General features: G+C 45.3%; 1 protein-coding gene across 1 annotated transcript in view; it reads right to left on the reverse strand.

Moving 5' to 3' along the window:
* Positions 1-18,789, reverse strand: part of LDLRAP1 (low density lipoprotein receptor adaptor protein 1) — a 97,283-nt gene that overhangs the window by 42,719 nt on the left and 35,775 nt on the right. The gene's annotated exons all lie outside the window — the stretch shown is intronic.

Consider the following 18,789-nt stretch of genomic DNA (forward strand, 5'->3'; position numbering starts at 1 on the left):
TTTCTCACTAGCCAGAAATTGCCAAGCCCAATTTGTGTTGAAATGTGTGCAACATTTGTTCTATTAGTGCAGGTAGTCCTCAGAAATGGGTGTTCCATCACTGGAGGCTTTTAAGAATAGATTGGACCGTCACCTTTCTGAAATGGTTATAAGGTCTCCTGCTGAAATAGGGGGTTGAACTAGGAGACCTCCAAGGTCCCTTCCCAACTCTATTTTTCCCCCTTAGAAACAGTGGCTGCTGTCAGTATGCATCCCACTCCTGGGGCTTCTAGAAGACGACACAAAGAGATCCATCAGCCTCTAGAATAGGGGTGTCAAACTTGAGGGCCACATCAGGGCTGTGGTTGACCTTGGGGGGAGGAGGAATGGGGGTGTGGCCAAGTAGGTGGGCATGGCCAGCTTGACGCCACTCCCCAAACTGCTGGCATATTTCCTCTTTGGGTAGACTGGCCCAAAGCCACACTGGCCCAATGTTTCCTCTTCACATAGACCGAACTCACATGATGCAGGCCGCTTACATTTTCCCAGATGGCCCTGCAGGCTAGATCCGACCACATTGCAGCCGTATCCAGCCCGCGGGCCTTGTGTTTGACACCCCTGCTCTCGGAACAAAAGTCAAGCAAAGAAAGCACACAGCATCCCTTGACTAAGGAATAAATGAACCTTTTCTCAGGAAAATAAGCGTCACCGCATCCTGACACATTAACCTGGGTCCAATGGCCAACTTTTGACTTTGTTAAGTCTGAACAATTAAACAGGAACTGACCCATGACGGGTCATTGTACAGCATCGGTGAAGACTTTCACAAAATGCTTTATCAAACTCAGATTTATACAAGGTTTTCTTTTATCGTACAAAGTGGATGTATTCTTGGTAGAGAAAACAGGCAGGGAGGCACAGGAGGAACCCCTCACTCTGGTTTCAAGGGGGGCAAGCCATCAGCCTTTCTCACAGCCATGAATCTGCAGAGGTGACCTGAGATCATCTCAGGAATTGTGGTATGCCTGTAGATGTCAAGGTCCGCCTGTCGTTCCCACAGCAGACAGGGCAGGAACCTGGCCACCACAACTATTGCCAGGCAATGCTGCAATCCCTATTGTGAATAATTAAATGGGCACAATTTAAACTGTAATTGCTTATAACCCGGTGTTTGCAGGGTATTATTTTTTATAGGGGGAAAATGTCTGGACCAAACATAATTTCTAATGTTGTATTTTCCCGCTTACCAGAAGGAGTCCTCTTGTGAAGCACTGTGAAGCTGTTACCATGGCAACTCCACTGCGCCGTACAGTAGAAGCCATTTTAAGGCACAAGAGGCTGTATCTTAACAGAATACACAGACCCTAAGAGTAGTTAGGAGTGTCTTACCCCCACAGTATTTTTTTTTTTCCAGAGAGTAAGTCATTTATGTACCAAGTTTGGTTGAAATTCTCGAGGAGTTCCAGAGTTATGCTGGAACACACCCACACAAACACACACAGACACAGCCATTTTTATATAGATAGATTGAGAGAGAGGAGGGGGCAGAGATAGTAAGATAGATAATAATGATAATATAAAAATGGAAATCTTTCCCGCTTCAGATGACAGCATGCATTTTTTTTATTCTCCATTTCCCCAATTACAATTTTCATATTGATAGAAGAGAATATGTATAGCTCAAGAGTTGAACTGCAAGATCCTTGGTGCTCTCTGAGCTTATTTATCTTCTTGCAGACGTTTCAACACCATACAAGATAACATCATCAGTGCTAGAATGGAGTGGGGTTTGCTCTTAATTTTATATCCTTGATGGTTCATCGATTTGCTGTTGTTTACTCTTAGCATGCTTTTTTGAGTTGGTAGTGCCTAGATTGTAATATAGTTTATTTCATTGTTGATCTAGTGTTAATATTGGTGTAATCTCTGCTCATATGGGCCTTAATTGCTGCTGGAGATACCTATTTAGGACTTTTGTTTTCTGTTGAGCTTTTTGGTTGTTTCTTTTGAGTGGCATGTAGATGTTGTTTACCTCTATGTGTCTGTTGATGGCTATTATCGTCTCCTACTAAATCTAGGTACATATGACTCTTGTCTTAACATGAAACAGTTTTTGAACTGATTTCAAAACTTTTCTTTGCAACAGATCAGATCCCTAGGAAGAGCTACCCCTGGGGACTTACTACTTGGAAGGGAGAGAGAAAAAGTGTTAAAAGTAAATTAAAGAAAAGAGATGGTGCTAACAAGACATGATTTTGGCTCTGCTTCATCTGTCAGCTCTCAGCCTGCAGCTGACAACACCCCGCCCTTTAAGCAATGCAACCCTTGGCAGGAAAATAAAAGCTTGACCATGCTGATGTAAAAACTCCTTTGATGTTATGGCACAATGCAACTGGGTTCATGCAATACACCAGAGAAGATTATAATGGGAAGGGTTGATTGTGGTATGAGAAGCCGGCCAACATCTCAGCAAAGTGTGGGAATCAGACCATCCTCTTAAGCCACTGATTTGCCCGTATGCCATGTGAATACTATCCTGATGTTTTATTGAAGGCTCAGACCAGATCCAAAAACAGTCATTTGTGAACAAATCTTGTTTGGTCTGGTTTGGCTCTGCAACCCAACAAGACAGACACAGACTTCTGAGGATAATTAAAACTGTAGAAAAAACAATTACTACCAACCTGTCTTCCATCAAGGACCTCTACACTGCACGAGTCAAAAAGTGGGCAGTGAAAATATCTACAGACTCCTCACATCCTGAACATAAATTGTTCAATTCCTACCCTCAAAACGAGCGTGACCCGACAAAAGTGCGAACGTCAAAAGCGCGCCGACAAAACCGCGGCGCTAAAACCGCGATGTCAAAACCGCGATGTCAAAAGCGCGCCGACAACAGCGCGCCGACAACAGCGTGATTTAAGTTAAGGTAAGGTTTAGGGTTAGGTTTAGGGTTAGGTTTAGGGTTAGGTTTAGGGTTAGGTTTAGGGTTAGGTTTAGGGTTAGGTTTAGGGTTAGGTTACAGCACGGTTCTGTTGGCGCGCTGTTGTCAGTGCGCTTCAGCGCTCATTCGTCGCGCGGTTTTGTCACCGCGGTTTTGTCACCGCGGTTTTGTCACCGCGGTTTAGTCAGGCGCGCTTTTGTCGTTCACGCATTTGTGGTGGAACCCAAAACGAGGCTATAGAGCACTGCACACCAAGACAACTAGATACAAGGACAGCTTTTTCCCGAACGCCATCACTCTGCTAAACAAATAATTCCCTCACCACTGTCAAATCATTCACTAAGGCTGCATTACTATTAGTCTTCTCATGTTCCTATCACCCATCTCCTCCCACGTATGACTGCAGGACTGTAACTTTGTTGCTTGTATCCTTATGATTTATATTGATATTGTTTCCTGATTTCTTATTTGAACCCTATGACAATCATTAAGTGTTGTACCTTATGATTCTTGATCAGTATATCTTTTATTTTTATGTACACTGAGAGCATATGCACCTTGTGTGTCTAATCAAGAATTCTGCTCTGTTCTGTTCTGTATTGTTAAACCACTGAAATTTATTTTGGAGTAGACACCTCCAAGATGATTTTACATGGACACATAAACAATGACTTAGTCTTGACTCAAGGCTGCAAATGTGTCTGACACGGAGCCTGGCCTAAGGTCACCCAGCTGGGTTTCATAGCTAAGGCAGGATTTGAACTCACCATCTCTCGATTTCTAGCCTGGTGCCTTAACCACTACTACACCAAAACTGGCTCGTTTCTGGTGGTCTCCAGACTGGGAAATGTTCCATGTTTCCTACCAGTCCTTAACCTGACCTTCCTTCTTCTACCAAAATAGGCTTTCTTAATCCAGACCATTCCAGATGTGCCCAACTCCAAATCCTGTAATCCTCCGTCCACGTTGACAGAGAGCTGAATGACGAGGATGAGGACCAGCGTCTATCTCCAGCAACATTGTTACATGGTCTATTAATCTTTTACAATGTGCTGGGTCAGGTTTCCCAACGCCCTGAATGGGGCTGAGGTCCAGCAACATCCAGAGCACAACAGGTTGGAGAAAACTACTGTGGTCAAAAAGCAATTATAAAGGTACCCCTCACACATATGTGCTAGTCGTTCCTGACTCTAGGGGGCGGTGCTCATCTCCGTTTCAAAGCCAAAGAGCCAGCACTGTCCAAAGACGTCTCCGTGGTCATGTGGTCGGCATGACTAAACGCCGAAGACACACAGAACGTTGTTACCTTCCCACCAAAGGTGGCTCCTATTTTTTTTTACTTGCATTTTTTACATGCTTTCAAACTGCTAGGTTGGCAGAAGTTGGGACAAGGAACAGGAGCTCCCTCCATTATGTGGTGCTAGGGATTCAAACCACTGAACTGCTGACCTTTCTAATCGACAAGCTCAGCATCTTAGCCAGCATTCCCCCCACAAAAGCAATTATAGACAGCAGGGGGGAGGAGAACATTCTTTTTGCAGAGCTGTTAATTTTCTCTCACATACACATACAATGCACACCGCTGTGGAAGAAAACTGCTGTGAACCCAGGAAGGCTAAACAAAAAGTCTCCCGCAACGCAGGTCCCTTATGCCTGGAATGAGCCCACAACGGGCTACACAATTGCCCTGACCAAAAATACGTTCTATCGAAATGATGACAGGAGAGAGATAAGCAATTAGTCTCTAACAGGGGACTGAAATAAAAAACAGATGCCAATTCTCTTCTATGCTGCTATCAAGAACACCTGCGGGAATGCAGCCGTGCAATTGCCAGCAGTTGAGTTCAAATGAATTTATCTTTTAGCACCAATTTGAAAGGGGGAAGAGAGACGGAGAGGGATATTTTCTCGGTCTGAAAATCCTGCAAACAGATTCTCCTTGCAAGCTTTCCATAGCAAGCCAAGGAGATATAAGAGGTATTTCCATAAATAGATACTTACAGATATTTATAGATATTATAATCATGGACTAATAAAAATAAAGTAGCAAAATAGGTAAGGTAAAAACAGTATTAAAGGAAAAGATCAAGAAGATTGAAAAGATTGAGACAATTAAGAGGAAGAGAGTCAGCAGTGGTCAAGGTGCTGGCTTAGAAACCAGGAGGCTATGAGTTCTAGTTGCACCTTAGCCATGAAAGCTGGTTGGGAGATTTGGGGCCAGTCATTCTCTCCTGGCCTAATCAACCTCACAGGGTTGTTTTGGGGAAAATAGGAAGAGGAAGGAATATGTGTACATTCACTGCCTTGAGTTGTATTTAAAAAAGGAGGATAAAAATAAGTTTTAAAAGTGACTATGGCAGGGGTGTCAAACTCAATTTCATGGAGGGCTGCATCAGGATTGTGTTCAGTGCTGGGTTCCTCTTACTGTCGCTACTGGTACGCTGATCGCAGTCTGTCCGTGCACAGGCCAGACATGCGCTGCTTGTTGGGGCACACACAGGCTCTGCACGCTGTGCGCGCATGCGCAGTGTGCCTTTTGGCATTAAATACAGCTATAGAGTGTGGGCGGGTGGGCCAAACGAGCCACTGTAGCGGTATGCTCTCAGCTGCTCCGGGGCACTACCGGTACAACCATACCTGTCAGGACCTGTTTGACCTCCCGGGGGGGGGGGCATCATGGCCAGGGGGCATGGCCAGATCTTCAACTCAGCAACGCTCCATTTTTTTCCACTCCTGCAACCCTCTGCCAACGAAAACGGAGCCTGAGCAGGTCGCGCACTGCCTCCCCGAGCTCCGTTTTTGCTAGCAGAGAGTGACAGAAGGCCGCCGCAGCCAAAATCGGAGCACGGAGCTCCCTTTTCACTGGCAGAGGCACTGTGGGGCGGTCTTTTGCTTTTTCCAGAGTGGGCTCGTGAGCCAGAACTAAGCACCTTGTGGGCTGGTTCCGGCCCGCGGGCCTTCCGTTTGACACCCTGGACTATGGTATCTTTACCCATCTTGTAAGTAACCCATTCTGACACTTATGTTGCAGCATCCCCATGGCCACTTGATCAAAAGTCAGGCGCTTGGCAAACAGCGCACCTTTACAATGGTTGCAACATTTGAGGGTCACCCGATCACCATTTGATCACCAGTTTCTGACAAGCAACGTCAATGCGGGAAGCCAGATTTACTTAAGAGCCATATGATTCACTTAATGACTGCCGCAATTTGCTTAATGTGTGCCAAAAAAAGGTCATAAAATCAAGCACAACAAACAACCGCCTCACTTGACGACAGATGTTCCAGTTCCAATTGTGGTCGTAAGCTGAGGATCAGCTGAACCGTCTATATCTACAATTTGTATCATTAATCATCTATGTCATTATTTCTGGTGGCATCTGTTTCCTGACCTGCCTTCTTTGAAGGCTGACACCCAGGCACAAGGCTAATCTTTCCAACACTCTGCAACTCCACTGATGCTTTGTGCTGGATGGCTTTCTCAGAGCTCACACTTCACACACCCTGTGAGATTATCCTGGGTGGCTCCCTTTGGTGCCAGTAGTAAAAGTAAGTCCAAAGGAAAATATGGACGATGATTCACAGGGAACGACAGCATGATTTCCTGGTGGGACTAGCCTCAGGCTGACTCACAACCCAGGGTGCAATTAAAGCAAAAAAGTTTACGGCACCTGTTGCATCACTTCCGTCAACATAGCCTAACCAGCAGATCTGTTTGTATTCCTTGTGGGAACTCCTCCTACTTGTGCCACAGCAAAGCAACATTTAGTTATGCAGCTCGATGCCAACCAACTCAAAAATGAGCCAAACTGACCTTTAATGGGACTTGCAACCAAGCAGGTAGAGACCTGCAGGTTCCAGCATTTCCTGTTTTGAAGGCTATCCCGGAAGCAACAAGGCAGATGTGTCAGCCTTTCCAAGTAGTTCACCTACATGGGAAGGCTGACATCTTCCCATCGCAAACAAATAAGCCCGTGATAGTGAATCTATGGCATGCCTGCCCGAAGTGGCATGCGGAGCTATGTCATCTGGCACATGAGGCATCACCCGTTTTTCTTCTGGGTTTATGGCGTGCATGCGCACACAATGATCAGTTGACCTTTGTGAGTGCTGGAAACTGGACTTCTGTTTTCCGGCATGAGCATGCACGCCAGACAGCTGATCGGCACATGTGCATGCTTGGCAGTAACCAGAAGACTTGCTGGCAGGGCGCTTCTACGCAAAGCGTAGAAAATGGACCAGAAGTCCATTTTCCAGTATCCACATGGGCAGCTCCTCTTCCAGATCATGGCCCAGAAGAGTGAGTGCCTGTGCGCTCCCTTTCGGCCCGGTTCGTGTGCTCCCATTTCGACACTTAGTGCTGAAAAGGTTCGCCACCACTGATATAAGGTAATTCTACTACCTTACATGGCTATATTAAGCTAATCTTGCAAGTCCGAAAGTACAAATCTCCCACTGTCTTTTTTATAGCCTGAGAAGTTAGGAAGCTTCCTCTCCGAGTTTCTTTCTTTGCCCATTACGCAGCTGCAGCTGATACCATCTCTTATCTGACCATTCCTTAAGCCAAGGGCTTTCCCTTGGGAACATGCAAGACTTGTGGAGTTCAATTCCCAGAATTCCCCAGCCAGCCATCCCCAGCCACAAGTCTTAAAGTTGCCAAGTTCGGAGACCTCTGGTCTAGATAGCATTTCTCCTCCACCCCGCCCCCCCCCGGACCTCCATCTCCCAAGGTGATTCACACATATCATTTACAAGGGGTCAGAGGATTCCCTAGAGTTGCATACACATTAAAAGTGTTGTGACCCACCAGCGGTCAGCAGAGCTGGCAGCAGATTTAGATAATGAAGAGGTTGGGGAGGAACATGGACCAATCCTTGAGCCAAGGTGGCGCAGTGGTTAAATGCAGCACTGCAGGCTACTGCTAGATCAGCAGTTCAGCGGTTCAAATCTCACCGGCTCAGGGTTGACTCAGCCTTCCATCCTTCCGAGGTGGGTAAAATGAGGACCCAGATTGTTGGGGGCAATATGCTGACTCTCTGTAAACCGCTTAGAGAGGCCTGAAAGGCCTATGAAGCGGTATATAAGTCTACTGCTATTGCTATTGCTATTGCTTGCGAAGGCTCTGATGCGGGCTCTCTTGGCCATCTGACAGTTATCAGCTGCCTTTAGACTCAGACATCAGTGAGGCAGAAGAACAGCTGGAGTCTGTTCCCAGTCTGAGCATGCGCAGAGTTGCCAGATGAAGGGAACAGTTAAAGAACAAGGGTCGACTTGGGTGGGCAATGAATGGCCCTTCCCATAGGGAATAAAAGAGGAGCGAAGGGGGAGTGGAGCTTGCAGGAGACAATTAGTTCATTTCTGCATTCTTGCCAAGTATTGCGGCGTCTGAAAGGTATCAGCCTGGCCATTCTCTAAGCCTGATAAAGGTCAGTAATTGTGAATATCTTGAAAGACTGTGGGCCGGGACTTCGCTGGAGAGGAAGTCCCTGTAAATTAAATAAAAGGGGTTTATCGGGATGAGGACTTGGCTTCATCCTGCTGGGGAAGCCTAGGTCAGAACAATAAGATTATTTACCCCAAAACTTTTAACCTTCTTGCTTTTAGCTTCAAATAGCCACACACCACATTTTCAGAGCATAACTGGAGCCGCATTCACCAGGAAAGCGAGAGGTTTGGGAAAGCCGACCTGCAACTTTTCCAAATCTTCCTTAGAAGGTTGTGTTGGTGAAAGAGAGACGTGAATCACGAATGGACGTTTGTATTCCTGGGGCTAAATTTTGCACATGGTGCCTAGAAACAGTTGCAGGTTTTTTTTCACCGGGGAATGAGTTCTGATCGGGATGATCATTGCTTTCTCTGAGCCGAAGGAACAGCTGGGATTGGCAAAGACGGGTACATTAACTTGATTGCTTTCCGTTCTGATATCGATCAGCGGATTTAATGCTCTGGGTTGCACTATTACATGTCAAAGATGGAAAGTTCCACTGTGAAAGGGCAACAAGTTCAGAGGCTGTGCACAGGTCATTGTGTTAAGTCAAGCTGGAGACCAATGTTATATCATCACCCACTTATTCCTCAGGCTCCTCATCAACATTTTCACTGGGTTTTTTTCTGGATTCAAAAAATCCAGCGATAACTTTATAGTTTGATTCTGGGTAGAATTAGCTGCACTCATAACCCCCTGACATAAAGATATTAACAATAAGGTAAAGGTAAAAGGTTGCCCTCACACATATGTTCACGACTCTAGGGGGCGGTGCTCATCTCTGTTTGAAAGCCGAAGAGCCAGCGCTGCCCAAAGGTGTCTCCGTGGTCATGTGGCCGGCATGATTAAATGCCAAAGGCGCAGAGTGCTGTTACTTTCCCACCAAAAGTGATTCCTATTTTTCTACTTGCATTTTTACATGCTTTCGAACTGCTAGGTTGGCAGAAGGTGGGACAAGTCATGGGAGCTCACTCCATTACGCAGCGCTAGAGATTCGAACCACCAAACTGCAGACCTTTCTGATCGACAAGATCAGCATCTTAGCCACTGAGCCACCATGTCCCCTTTTTATATTAATGATACATAGATTTAAATATGGGCTCAATTGTGGTCATAAGTCCTCAACCTATGACCACAAATTGAGCCCAAAATTTAGGTTGCTGAGAAATTTGTTAGGTGAGTTTTGCCCCACTTTATGACTTTTCTTGCCACAGTTGCTAAGTGAATCACTGCAGTTGTTAAATTAGTAACGCGGTTGTTAAGTGAACTGGTTGCCCCGTTGACTTTTCTTCTCATGTCGCAAAAGGGGATTCGGCATGTGATCGCCATAAATATGAGACAATTGCCAAGCATCTGAATTTGGATCCCACAACCAGTTATAAAACTGTGTGACACACACACACACCCTTTAATCTGTGAGCAATTTACAAGAAGTCAGAGAACGCTGGAAACTCTTGAAAAAATTAAAATTCTGAAAATCTTCTTGTTTTTTTTGGACAATGTTCCTTTTGAATAGCAACAAGGAGGGGATTTTCACAAACTTCAGCTGCTGTTTGTTATCTAAGCCCTATTTAGAAAAACAAAGAAACTTTGATCTACAATATATCCCTGTGGGACTTAAACGCCCTTAAAAGCACTGTTTGGTATCAAACATGTGATGAGGCTTCCTTATTTCTGGCTGTCTTCCATAACTTGCTGGGAACATTATGGCTCAGCAGGGATTAATACAGAAACCTAGAAATAACCAGAAATGAACTCCGAGACAAAATCAGATTAATTTCTACAACTACATGCCATTCCGTAGTAAAGAGGGATGGTGCTTGGCTTATAACCATTCGTTTATCAATTGCTCAGAGTTACAAGGGCGTTTAAATAAGTGATTTATGGCTGGCCCGCTCACCTATAACTGTTGCAGCATCCCCACGATCATGGGATGAAAATTCAGGCACCTGGCAACTAGCATGTATTTACAACAGTTTCGGCGTCTAAAGGTTATGTAATTGCTTTTTGCAACCTTCCCTGCTGGCTTCCAATAACCAATCAAGAGGTGGGTTGCTCCTGATTCGGCCAGGATCGGGCAAACTGGTAGTAGTGGCGGCAGGAGGCTCCGCCCAGATGCTTCTGCGCATGTGCACAAACAGTCTGCGTGCGCACAAGCAAGCACATGAGTGTGCCCGAACCAGTAGTAAAAAAATTGACAACCCACCACTGAAGCAATCAATGGGGAAATTTGATTTGCTTAACAAGAGAACAGTTGGAAGGGAACTTGGAGGTCTTCTAGTCCAACCTCCTGCTCAAGCAGGAAACCCTATACCATGGCTGTGAAACTCGCCACGCCCCGATGCTGTCATATGACGTTTTGCAATGTTTTTCCCATTTGTGGAGCTGGGGTGGGCGTGGCCTGCATGTGACGCATCCAGCCCAGGGACTGCCAGGGTGACATCCCTGCCCTATACTATTCCAGACAAGTGGCTCTCCATAAAAGCCTCCAGCGATGGAGCATTCACAACTTCTGGAGGCAAGCCGTTCCACTGGTTAATTGTTCTCACTGTTAGGAAATTTCTCCTTAGTTCTAGGTTGGGTCTTTCCTTGGTTAGTTTCCCTCCGTTGCTTCTTGTCTTGCGTTCTGGTGCTTTGGAAAATCAATTCACCCCCTCTCTTCTTTGTGGCAGCCTCTCAAACCACAAGAATCAATTTACAGCTGCTGTGATTTGCGGAACTATGGCAAAAAAAGGTATAAAATCAGGGATGACTTACTTAAAAACTGCCTCGCTTATTGTGGTCATAAGAGGAGGACTATATGCGTTATCTTTTTTCATGGTCGAGGTATAATTATTATAGACCCAAAATTTCCCCCTTTACATTTCACAACGTGTCTAGAAGTAGAAACTGAACTATCCACCTAAAGCCTTGTTTTATTTATATCACCCTGAATAGATAGAGATACAGAGTAACAGAGTTGGAAGGGACCTTGTAGTAGGTCATCTAGTCCAACCCTCCCCCCAGCAGACCCTACACCATTTCTGACAGATGGCAGTCCAGTCTCTTCTTTAAAGCTTCGAGTGATGAAGCTCCCACAACTTCTGAAGGCAATTTCTGTTCCATTGGTTGATCGTTCTCACTGTCAGGAAATTTCTCCTTATTTCCAGGCTGAATCTCTCATTGTTCAGTTTTCATCCATTATTCCTTGTCTGGCCTTCAGGTGCTTTGGAAAATAGCATGACCCCCTCCTCTCTGTGCAGCCCCTCCAATATTGGAAGACTGCTATCATGTCTACCCTGGTCCTTCTCTTCACTAGACTAGCCATGCCCAGTTCCTGCAACCGTTCTTCGTATGTTTTAGCCTCCAGTCCCTTGATCTTCTTGGTTGCTGTCCTCTGCACTTTTTATAGAGTCTCAACATCTTTTTTATAGTGTGGTGACCACAACTGGATGCAGTACTCTAGGTGTGGTCTTACTAAGGCTTTATAGAGTGGTATTGGTACCTCCCTAGATCTTGATTGTATCCCTCTGTTAATGCAATTTTGGATTGCATTGGCTTTTTTAGCTGCTGGCTCATATTTAGCTGGTTGTCCACTAAGACTCCAATAACTATGGAGAATCATGTTTTGTCCCCAACATTTGGAAGAGTCCTGATTAGCCTCTGCATCAAGGGCTGCCTCTAGGAAGCATATATGCCCTCTTCTCCTGCCTGCCCGGCAAGGGTCCTCCCTGAGTGACTCCGTCTCACTCAGTGGCCAGGGCAGCGTGCCGCCCCAGGGGGCTTGTGGCAATCCAGTCCTTGCAGGAGGAGGCTGTGTGCGATGAAGGGAGGCAGGATTCGCCGGGTCCAAGTTTATTTTCCTTAATCCTTTGTAAATTACTGGAGGTCCAGAGTGGTGCATCCTTTCCTGAGGATGAGTCAGAATGGGTAGTCCTGCTGGCCAGGGGGCGTTGCCCAAACAGCTTATCTGACTCATCCAATCATGAGAGGACAAAGTCAACCCATTCTGGATACTCCTCCCCCCTCACCATGGAGAAAGATGGTGCTCGATGAAGTTGGCATGTTTAACGTTCTTTGAGAAAAGGCACAGAAGACACAGGTGATATTCCACTAGTACCTTGATTATCTTCACCTGAAGACTGTCACGTATTCTCCAATGTTTCCTCTTATAGGAGTGTATGCCATCAACTGTTGTGACAGATCTGTGAATCTCCCAGGCTGACAAGTTTTTAACTGGCTGTCACCCAGTCTTTCCAACTCTAATACAGATACTCTAGCTTAATTTAAAAGAAAATAAATTCAAAGGCTGAATACAAAATGGTATTTCCTGATGGCAACAGTTGTTAAGCAGCGGAAGAAGCAGCAGAGAAGTAGTAGATGTTTTCTGCAAACCTGAAGATGTTTGGCTGGCTGGAGAATTCTGGGAGTTGTTAGTCCAGACCACGGGTGCTATTCACTTACCTTCCCTACCGGTTCGCAAATATGAGTGCATGCCTCCGCACATGTGCTCAGCCTTCCGTGCACGTGCTTTTGGTGAAAAAAGAGCCTAAATGGGATGCCATAGAGCTGGGGTGGTTGGGCAGGGCCACCAGCGATTTCCGCTACCGGTTTGGGTGAAGTAGTAGGAACCAGTAGAATATCACCTCTGGTCCACACATCTGCAAATGGCCATGGTTGAGAAAAACACTGCGATCACTCAGTTCCCCATCAAGCTTGGCTGCTGAAGTGCCTGTATCTTAAAGTTGCCAACTTTCACAAACCCTAACTTGGAGGATTCCAACTCCCCTCTGACTCTTTATGATGACACTGGAACTGTCAGCCCGAGGGCTGCCATTCAGGGGGGAGCCCGTCCATCACCAATGCCAAACCCAAAGCCCCTCCTCTCCTCTCTCTGAAGTTGGCGGATCTTGTAGCTGCACGTGGCTCTGCATGGTTTTCCTCACAACTCTGCAGGCGCGCCTCCTGGACAACAGCTGCACTTCAGAGCCTACTCTGGTGTAAATCTTCTGCTTGGGTGCAGCTGATCAGGAAGGAGGAAATGATGATACTGAGTGGGGGTATGGCTAAGGGTCATGGTGATTGGTGCTGGTGGTTAGGGGTGGCATCTGAGTGCAGTTGTGGATGGAACTGGGTGTGGTAATTAGGTAGGTAGGTAGGTAGGTAGGTAGGTAGGTAGGTAGGTAGGTAGGTAGGTAGATAGATAGATAGATAGATAGATAGATAGATAGATAGATAGATAGATAGATAGATAGATAGATATAGATAGGTGCCAGGCCTCCAGTCATATTCCTTTTAGGATCTTTGGCCTGCTACACTCTCTCTTATTTTACTATGCTGTTTCATTATTGGGGAATTGGGAGGGGGAATAGTAAGGAGTAGAATGTGTTGTTGTCAAAATAAAAGATTCCTTTCTAGAAGCCCAAGGTCATCCTTTGTCTCCGCACCTCTGCACCTGACTGGAACTAGATGGGTGGAACTGCCAGCATGGCAGTGGAAGAATGGACCATGTGATGGACTTGGGGGTGCGGGGGCAAGATCATGAACTTTAAACTGGGTGGAAAACCCAGGAAGCTTTCAGATTCGGGTTTTCCACAGATGCGCCAACATGTCTCTCTTAATAAATGGGAATTTAGAGCAATAGTTCTACCTTGAACTCTAATTTAATTTTGGATGATATTTGGAACGCTGACATTAGGATGATGGTGTTAACTTGGTTAGAACTGACTTGGGATTGCTTACCTTTGTATCATTGTCATTCAGTGCCAATTAACACTTGATTACTAGAGAGAGATAAAAACCTTGCATCAAACAAACTCTTGTCTCTCTATTGGTTTCTTCAATGTGACTGCCGGAATGTGACAGGAAAATTCCAGAGATAAAACAAGTACTCCTCAACTTACAGCCACAATTGGCATCAGAATTTCCATTGCTAAGCAAGATGGTTGTTAAGCGAGTCACGCCCAATATCAAAACCTTTTTTTGCCACAGATGTTAGGCAAATTGCTGTAGTTATTAAGGGACTCAACTAGGCATTAAGCAAATCTGGCGTCCTCCATAGCTTGTCCGAAGCTGGCTGGGAAAGTTGCAAATGGCGATCACGTGATTCTGGGATGCTGCAACCCATCATAAATATGTGGTAGTTACCAAGCACCTGAATTTTGATCATGTGACCTTGGGAATGCTGCAATATGAAGACCAGTCATAATTCACTTTTTTCCAGTGCCACTGTAACTTTGAATGGACACTAAATAGAACATAGAACATAGAGTTGGAAGGAATCTTGAAGGTCTCCTAGTCTAACCCTCTGCTCAAGTAGGAGATCCTATATTTCAGACAAATCCAAGGTGGCGCAGTGGTTAAATGCAGCACTGCAGACTACTTCAGCTGACTGCAGTTCTGCAGTTCGGCTGTTCAAATCTCACCGGCTCAGGTTTGACTCAGCCTTCCATCCTTCCGAAGTGGGTAAAATGAGAACCCAGATTGTTGGGGGCAATATGCTGACTCTGTAAACTGCTTAGAGAGGGCTGAAAGCCCTATGAAGCGGTATATAAGTCTAACTGCTATTGCTATTGCTATTAAAAGCCTCCAGTGATGGAGCACCTCTACTGAAGGCAAGTTGTTCCATTGGTTGATTGCTCTCACTGTTAGGAAATTTCCACTTAATTCTAGGTTGCTTCTCTCCATGATTCGCTTCCATTCCTTGTTTCTTGTCTTGCCTTCTGGGGCTTTGGAAAATAGGTTGACCCCCTCAACTTTGTAGGAGGCCCTCAAACATTGGAAAACTGCTATCATCTCTCCTCTAGTCCTTCTTTTCACTGGACTTGTTGTTGTTAGTTGTGAAGTCGTGACCCCATGGACAATGTTCCTTCAGGCCTTTCTGTCCTCTACCATCCTCTGGAGTCCATTTAAGCTCACGCCTACTGCTTCAGTGACTCCATCCAGCCACCTCATTCTCTGTCATCCAGGGAGTCCTTCCTTCTCATTAGGTGGCCAAAGTATTTGAGTTTCCTCTTCAGGATCTGGCCTTCTAAAGAGCAGTCAGGGTTGATCTCCTCTAGGACTGACCGGTTTGATTGCCTTGCTGTCCAAGGGACTCACAGGAGTCTTCTCCAGCACCAGAGTTCAAAGGCCTCCATTCTTTGGCGCTCAGCCTGCCTTCTTGGCCCAACCTTCACAGCTATACATTACAACTGGGAAACCAAAGCCTTGACTAGACGCACTTTTGTTGGCAGGGTGATGTCTCTGCTTTTTAGCATGCTGTCGAGATTTGCCATAGCTTTCCTCCCCAGGAGCAAGTGCCTTTTAATTTCTTGGCTGCAGTCCCATTTGCGCTGATCTTGGAGCCCAGGAAAAAAAAATCTGTCACTACCTCCATTTCTTCCCCATCTATTTGCCAGGAATTGAGAGGGCCAGATGCCATGATCTTAGTTTTCTTAATGTTGAGTTTCAAGTCAACTTTTGCACTCTCCTACTTCAACTGCATCAAGAGGCTCTTTAGTTCCTCTTCACTTTCTGCCATTCACTAGACAGACATTCCCAATTCCTGCAACCGATCTTCATATGCTTTAGCCCCTAATCATACTTTTTGCTTGTTGTAAGTTGAAGACTTCCTGTATTCCACCTTTTGAAGAGAAGCAAATATTGAGACTCTGAAATAAAACTTTTTGGGAAGGAAGAATCCAACTAGGGAGCTTTCCCCACAGGAAAAGTAGTTTTACCTAACCCCAAACAGCCAACGTATTGTTCTGTCATCTTAGTTCTGTGTTTCCTTAAATAAATCTACACCCAACCTCTCTATGCCTTTTATCAGTATTTTATTCTAATACGGGCTTCTTTGTAAAGGATTTTACCCCATATATGTATTTCTGAGTTTTTCCCTTTTTATACATTATTTTCATAAGTATACCCTGTTTGTATAATTATCCTTAACATGTGCTTTTAAGGCATTTTTGAACAATCTACTTAGCAGAATCCATGAAAAGAATCATTTTTGAAGTATAATGACTCTGATTCAGCTGAGATGTTGTATCAAGCGGGCAAAACTGAATTCATATTCAAATGTAAATCAGACAGATTTTCCTCCCCTGCCTAGGAAGGGGAACTGGAAGTGTGAAAGCAGTAGATCAAGGCAAAGGATACACACTAAAATAAAGCAAAAAAAAAAAAAAGGAGATACACTAGTGATTTGGAGAAAGTAAACCCAACAATGCATTTTAGTAGAACTACAAAATAATCAAAGCTGAGGGAACAGACTAAGACTGGAGAAATATTTAATAGGGCTGGATCCCAACAATTAATATAGAGATAAAAGGTAAAGGTCCCCTCACACATATGTGCTAGTTCTTCCTAACGCTAGGGGGCGGTGCTCATCTCTGTTTCAAAGCCAAAGAGCCAGTGCTGTCCAAAGACATCTCCATGGTCATGTGGCTGGCATGACTAAACACTGAAGGCTCACAGAACACTGTTACTTTCCCACCAAAGGTGGTTCCTATTTTTCTACTTGCATTTTTACATGCTTTTGAACTGCTAGGTTGGCAAAAGCTGGGACAAGCAATTGGAGCTCATTCCATTACGCGGCACTAGGGATTCAAACCGCTGAACTGCTGACCTTTCTAATCAACAAGCTCAGCGTCTTAGCCACTGAACCACCGTGTCCCTAATATAGAGATACTTCAGCTATTTTTTTCATTCCCCTTATCCATACAGAAATTTCAATTTCACCATAGTGGCATCTAGCTTCTAGCCACTGGAGCAGTAAAGTTGCATTTGGATTGCATGATTTGTGATTAACATTTCTTATTTGTTTAAGACACGCTGGCACTTTTATCCTATGTGCCAGCAGCATCATGTTCAAAGAAGCTTACTAAAGATTAAACAGAACAAAGTGTTACTTTCAGCATCCATTCAAAAACCTCCTAGGCCCTCTTCCAATCTTCATGCATGTGTTAAAGGGAGGTAGGATTGGTGGTCTAAGTAGATCCTTGCACCTTCACGGAAAATAAAGAACGCAATAGCAATAGCTCCCTCTCGGGTTCTCAGCTCTCACCATGGACATCCAGGAGAAAGCCAGCCAGTGATTCAGAGCCTTTCAATGTGTTCTCACTGCAGGAAATGCTCAACACAGGAAGACCACAGGAAGAGGAAGGAATGCTGCAACAATAGGACAGAGCAACTGCACTCCTCATATATCTTGACAGCTGAGAGCAGAAGTCACGGCAAAGGACTCACACCTTACCACACCCCGCCAGTTGTGGCCCATCAGAAGCCAGCAGAGCTGGCAGCAGATTCAGACAGTGACGAAGTTGGGGAGGAACCTGGGCCAGTCCTGGAGTCTGGGGAAGGCTCTGAGAGGCAGAGGGGGCCAGAGCCGTCTGACAGTTATCAGCTGCCTTCAGAGGCAGACATCAGTGAGGCAGAGGAACAGCTGGAGCCTGTTCTCAGTGTGTGCATGCGCAGAGTTGCCAGATAGAGGGAACAGCTAAAGAACAGGGGTCGACTTGGGAGTAAGGCCACGGGTGGACAGTGAATGTCCCCTCCCATAGGGAATAAAAGAGGAGCGAAAAGGGAGGGGTGTTTGCAGGAGACAATTAGTTCATTCCTGCATTCTTGCCAAGTATTGCGGCATCTGAAAGATATCGGCCTGGCAACTCTCCAAGCCTGATAAAGGTCGGTAATTGTGAACTATCTTGAAAGACTGTGGGCTGGGACTTTGCTGGAGAGGAATTCACTGTAAATTAAATAAAAGGGGTTTATCGGGACGAGGACTCGGCTTCATGCTGCGGGGAAAGCCTAGGTCAGAAAGCCTCGCTTTCAGTTGGATGTGCAAAGGGGTTCTACTCACAACACCCTGCACCTTATAAAGTGGGGAGTAAAGATAAACATCACCCCAGGGTGGTAGACAAGCAAAAACTAAGCTTCAAAACTAAGCTACACAAGGCAAGCCGGGGGGGGGGGGGAATAACCTGCAGCTCCAGTTCCACCAATGCCCTTTAATCTTCTTTTTACAGCCATCGGAATCCCCTTTGATCCTGTCTGATGAAAAGTTGGGGCATCCTTTCCCTCATTAAATTAATAAAGAAAATAATTGCTTGGCCTGGCCTCACCGCTGCTGCCTTCATCAGTGAAATGTTATTTGGTTTATTAATTTAATTGGCCTGCTTGTACTCAGGAAACAACTCAGAACTAGAAACTTAAAGCAGATACGTCCATAAATCCTGATCCATCTCCTCCCTGCCAAAGGGAGAAAGAAAGGACTGCCAAAGCAAAAGAATAATGAATTTATTGACAGTCAACAACAATGGGCAGCAATCACAATTAAAGCAAAACCAGCCAACAGGAACACTTCAAGGTGTGTGTGTGTGTATGTGCATGTATCTGTGGTGGGTTGCTGCAGAAACGG

This window comes from Thamnophis elegans, chromosome 12, assembly GCF_009769535.1.
Source record: "Thamnophis elegans isolate rThaEle1 chromosome 12, rThaEle1.pri, whole genome shotgun sequence".
Taxonomy (NCBI): domain Eukaryota; kingdom Metazoa; phylum Chordata; class Lepidosauria; order Squamata; family Colubridae; genus Thamnophis; species Thamnophis elegans.